This window comes from Notothenia coriiceps, unplaced genomic scaffold (assembly GCF_000735185.1).
Source record: "Notothenia coriiceps isolate Sejong01 unplaced genomic scaffold, NC01 NC01_scaffold00003454, whole genome shotgun sequence".
Taxonomy (NCBI): Eukaryota; Metazoa; Chordata; class Actinopteri; order Perciformes; family Nototheniidae; genus Notothenia; species Notothenia coriiceps.
The window spans coordinates 11,254-17,311 of NW_011336155.1; the positions used below are offsets into that span (position 1 = coordinate 11,254).

At 42.9% G+C, this 6,058-nt stretch overlaps 1 long non-coding RNA gene across 1 annotated transcript; it reads right to left on the bottom strand.

Moving 5' to 3' along the window:
* Nucleotides 1-288: 288 nt before the first annotated feature.
* LOC104941513 (uncharacterized) lies at nucleotides 289-5,262 on the bottom strand. The gene is made up of 3 exons (XR_797906.1): nucleotides 5,203-5,262; nucleotides 5,007-5,102; nucleotides 289-353 (listed from the first exon to the last, which is right to left on the bottom strand). It is a non-coding gene; the product is annotated as an uncharacterized lncRNA (long non-coding RNA).
* Nucleotides 5,263-6,058: the final 796 nt, after the last annotated feature.

A 6,058-nucleotide genomic window follows, 5' to 3' on the forward strand; every position in this document is an offset into this window, starting at 1 on the left:
CACTGTGGTTTAGCATGTATGCCAACGTGATGAAAGTAGGCACATGTGGTTTAAACTGAGGGTTACCTCCACACAGAGAGAACATGTAATGTCATAGTATTACCACAAGGGGGCAGAACCTGCACATGTTATACAAAGAGGATTCACCCAGAAAACAGCTGAGGTTGCGGATGTATATGTGTGTTTTACATAAAGGTTGTCACCATCAGTCATTGTAAATACCTTTAAGGAAGGCATCTAATCATACGGTACCCTTTCCCCCCCTCTGAAGGTTAAAGAAAACACAAAATGGTACTCACATTTTCAATGACGAATGTCCACTCTTTGTCTTCAAACTCCTCTGCATGGGGGTCCTGCAAGGACGATATATAAAGCAATGTTTTAAAACGATAGAATAGAATAGAATGGATGAAACCCTCTGTAATGGTCACACATGCAGAGCACACAGCACACAGTGACATTTGTTTTCTGCTTTTAACCCATCCTAGTACAAGGAGCCTAGTACTAGGAGCAGTGGGCAGCTTTTGTGCAGTGCACGGGGAGCAATGGGAGTGAGGGGGGAAGGGGGGTGTCCGGTACCACAAGGGCTCAAGGGCACCACGGCAGGGCAGGAGGTGAGCTGGGACCTCTCCAAGTAGCAGTCCACTCTCCATATTTAGGTCTGGTCGGGGACTTGAACCGGCGACCCTACGGCTCACAGTCCAAGCCCCTACTGACTGAGCCACTGCCGGACTATATGCCGATACACCGAACATTGAAGTGCAACCACAGTATGGTAATTTGATAGAGAATGAAAAAACACATATATCTAGGCTGTCTTAGGCAACACTCAATTGCTCAATCTTAAAGAAATTCATTGAAATGTTTATATTATCAAAACCTTGCAAGAAAACTTCCAACACAAAAGCTGCAACAACAAAAAATAAATCAGCTTTGAGTGATATCGCGTCTGCTCTGCTCCACTCACCCACTGACCTGGTTTCCCTTCTCATGCACGTGCTAAATGTTTTTGATTTAATGAGGTGTCTTTTCATTCATAAAAAGATGTCGTCTATGTATAAGTACTTGTCTGAAATAAATGTTGTGCAAGTGTGTTTTACCATAGATTTGATTGTAAACTAGATTTCTGCAAATGGGCAAGAAACAGGACAGGAACACCAATACACAAATATTGAAATGAGAAGCCAGAAAAATGGAAAACTATGGATGTTTCTCTCTCCGTCTCTGTTGATATACCGTATTACTGTCTCATGTCCTGCCTGTATATCTGTGCGGTGTTGAGGAGACAGTAATGCAGGCAGCCGAGCACAGACGACCTTCACTGCCCTCCAGGAGCTCATACACGCAACCACAAATCACTGCTCGACACACAAAGACATGCTAATATAATGTAATCAACCCCCTCCTCATGTGCACACTAGCTTATTCACAATGCACAGCTTAACCAGTTTAATAACACCAACAACTAAATCATGTTATATGATTGTTAGTGTGGTCATTTATTAGGTTAAAATACAAAAAAGGACATAGCTGCTAACATATCTGATGCAAATGTTCACAAATGATACACCTTGGGGATAACCATTCAAATCTCTTATGGCTCTCGTAACAATGTTACTATTGCTCAATAACTTTCTGCACCTTCCCTGCTTTATTATTTCACTTAATTTGTTTATGATTTTTGCGACACTGTATGTTGCATTGTTAGTGGAGCCTGGGATTTGAAGTTTTCAGGGCTAAAAAAACGATTCTGTAGCTCTTGTGCAGAAAACAATAAAACCTTTGAATCCTTAAAGCGATGCCATTTATTTTTGTCTTTTACAAAGTGATGAATCAATACTGAGTATAATCGGCTGTTGCAGCCACGTGTTCAAAGAACACGTCCCGACGGACCACGACTGTTGTGTCGCCTCACGTCTCCTGCGTCTTGGCCAACAGTCGCACTGGAACACACCGCAAAGACTTCAGCCGACGGCCAAGTAGCACATACGAGCTGCGCATGCGTGAGTGGAAATAACTCTCCTTACCAGCAGGCAGCGGTAGTGTGTATTTGTCATTCAAAAGAGGCAACAACCGGAAGACAAAGAAGAAGAACAGACTCCGTGATATAAACGAACAACAAATAGCGTGTGCGTTCCATTTTCACTCTCGTCCATCGAAAACATGTCTCGTGCGGTACTGGAGCTATCAGCCATTGGAGTGCTGCTTGCGGAAGACATTCTTCGTGCCTTCTTAAAGCGTTTGTTTACGTCCCTCACTTCCGTTTCGCTTCTCATGCACTGATTCGCTAGCTGAACAGCCAATCAGAGTGATTTATTTGGCCCGACTGCCCGACCCGACGCATGGCCGATTCAACATGTTGAATCGGCCATGCGTCGGCCATGAAAGGCCAAATAAGGCGTGTCACGGCCCGACGGTGCGGGACACACCAAACTGAGTTTGGGCGACAGGGCACGCTTCGTCGTCCGACTAACGAAAACGGCCGATTTCGGCCTGGTGTGTCAGGGCCTTTATCATGCACTGATTCGCTAGCTGAACAGCCAATCTTAGTGATTTCTTTAGCCGTCGGCCTTTTACCGACAGCCTGTTGAATCGTCGGCGGAAGGTGTCGGCACGGCTGAAAATACACGATCGGGCAGGACACACCAATACTATTAGGGCGACAGGACGCTCAATCGACGGCCGAAATCGGCTTGGTGTGTAAGGACCTTTAACACCTACACACGCAAACACTGACAGCCTTTCGGTCTGACTGCGCCTGTGACACGCCCCCGGAAATCAATATTCCTGCAGTCTGGCACATCAGTCAAACACAACACCCACATGGACGCAAACACACACACAGCAACTCATAGAGCTGCTTCATCCTTCCATTGTTTCACTGCCACATAAACTGCTGCTAAAGCCAACCGAGCCTGACGTCTTCTCACTTTACGGTGTCTGCAGAGTTTTAGTGCTGCTGGTAAACACACGCTGCAGACAAGTGACAGTATACAAACGTTCTTCTCTTTTATTTCCTCACAAATTCATTTTGTGAACATAACAAGGTTTGATTAAGCTTCTACAGTTCTGGAAAATGCAGATGTGTAAAATCTAACAAGCCAAATGGATTTCTGAGGTTTGGCTGGTGCAAAGTGCCCGCTCTGCTTTCTGAACTATGTCTCTGTTATGATCGATTCTGTCTGCAGAGCGCTCCCAGTAAAGTTACGTTACATATTCAGTGTTTTCTCGACGTGTAAAAAGTTCCAGCTAAGGCTTGCCTGCTGGTGTTCATCTCCCTGAGGAACAGCTGTAATTCTGCAGAGCTCAGCTGTCTTCACTGCAGCGCTTCAGGCCAGAGAGCGGTATGAGAGCATCTTTAAATCCCTGTTAGCTCCAACATTCCGTCGACTCACTGCAGACTTATCTAAACTGTGGGTTATTACATTTTTACAGATTTAGACCAGCATAAAGCAGTATTATTTAAAATTAAAAGGGGTAATTTATTTAAATTAGAATGGCGCGTACATAAAGCTGGCGGACCTGCGAGACATATGGTCAAAAGCCTTGCATCAGAGTCTGCAATATCATTACTTTTTATTCCCTTACATGGCAAGTAAGTAGTACCAAACCAAGTGAGAAGTTGAACTCTACACCACTTTATATCTAATCAGGGTGGTGTGTATCACCCAACGGTCAGAAAATAACTAGTTTTCACTGGAGCACTATAGTGGAAGTAAACTTTTCTAACAAATACTGCAGGGCATCTGATAAAGCAGAGGGAATGCTGTTTAATGTGTGGCTTTATCAACCAGATGTGGCTCAACTGTGCCTTCAGTGGCTTGGCTTTGGGTCTCATTACAAAAACAGCTTTATTACTTCCTCTGGGACAGGAAGTGGAAGTTAGCTCGGAACAGAGGGACACTGTACAACAGAGCAAGAGAAGCATACTAACTGAACCAGTCCACATACAAATTTGGGTTATACTGTTAACAGACAACACAGTATGCCTTATAAGTTATAAGCAGAGGCAGGTACGTCGGTATGTGAGGCAGGAGGTCTGGTGAAGACACGGAGAGGTAACAGGACACTGGGCTCCAAGCAGCCTGTCAGCACCAAGGCCAGCATGTTTAAGTAAGGCAGGCACAGTGACAGATACTGTCTGTACACTCACAGACATTTACAGACACAACTGTTATACTGTACATATACAGACCTTTTAGTCATAAAATACATTCAAATACTCTCCCAACTCCTTTAACATCAACAGTCCTGGCAGACTCCATTCAAAAATACATTCTTATTTACACTTAAAATTGTTTGTCCTATACTTGTTTATAACAAACGCCCTTTTATATAGTTTTAAAAAATATATATCAAAAGATATATACCTTATGCTGCTTTAGGGGGGCATCCATTTAGGTAAAAGTCAACAATTGCTGATATATCTCCGAATTTAAGACAGGGTGCGAATGGGCTATTCAATGGAATAAAGCACCTGATGTTTCATAAACACCCCGGTCCACCTTAAACCCAGGTTCATACACTTTTTCACCAATGATTTTCAATGACTTCTCCAGGACCTTTACCTAATTTTCCATGACCAAAAAAATTACTCTTTCTCAGCGGTACCACTGAAAATGGTTTATTTGAACATGGAACAGGAAAATAAGGTCTGCATATGAAACATGTTGTGCCTATCTAAAACAAATCAAATAGAAGGCTTACTAGCTTCTACACGCTAAAGCAACTCAAATCTCTCACCAGCAAAATACCTCGACAGTTAAATGCCATTTTCATTACTACACGATACAGTATTTATTATCGTTATAGTATTACTATTTAGGCGATTAGATAACTTTAGTTAAATTTCCATTACTTTGGGAAAAATATTGTTTTCCATAACTTTTCCAGGGCCTGGAATTAGCATTTTGAATTTCCATGACTTTTCCAGGTTTTTAATGACCGTAAGAACCCTGATAAACACATAAATGTGAGTGAGTGCTAGTGTAAAGGCTGTAGCCTACCTTAAAAAGCGTGACCGTGATCTCTATGTTCTCCGGGACAGGCCACACCACCACTCCTCTGTAGGGGTTTTTGATGCCAGGCTGCCAGCTGTGGGCCTGCAGGGCAGGGGGAGAAAAAGAACAGAGCATTAAAGTTGCAGGGGAGAAACTTTATTTTAGTTTTATTCTTTTAGAATGGCACTCATCAAATACAAACCTTGGAGGATTTCCTCCGGCTCCTGCGCGTCCAGACCACCACCAGTTTGTCTGGTTGCCTGTGAGGAAGAAGAGAAGACAGATGAGTGAAAAAGGCAAAAAGGTTTAAATTCATCAATTCCCTTATCTCTGTTTCTCCATCTAGCCAAATATCTACGTGTTAATACCATCAGTTTAATTGATTAGCTTTTATCGTAATGCCGAAGGTTTTAAAACCCTGATAAGCATCCTGCACACACAAACCAACAACAGCGCATACACACACCTGCACAGCCACTCTTACTATGAATAAATCATGAGACACGGCTAAGCCCTGGCTTTGTCTCTGTGGACTGCAGCATACACAACACACACACACACACACACACACACACACACACACACACACACACACACACACACACACACACACACACACACACACACACACACACACACACAAAGATAAGAGGTTAGTATGACAGGAAAAAACTAAAGGAGGCTGAGAGTAACAACAACCCAGTCCAGTCACACAGCACTGACAGCTGACAGGAAATGATTGTATTTCATCAGTTAAACCACAGAGTATTGGTTTGCATAGCAAAAAGCCCAAATGTGTGTTCAGTTCACCGGTTATTGTCCACTATGTTGACTTTTATTAAGCTAGTAACCGACTTTAAATAACTCTTGATGAATTAATCAACCGTAAATAATAAGAGGCATTAGGGCCCAACGTTCTTACAGAGCATTTACTGACTTTCACACAAAGCATTGTAAAGCACATAATTCATATAAACCTGCATGGAGCTGCTTAATAAATTATAACTGACACGCTGCTTTGCTTTAATGTGAAAAAACACTGACAAATTAGGGCTTGC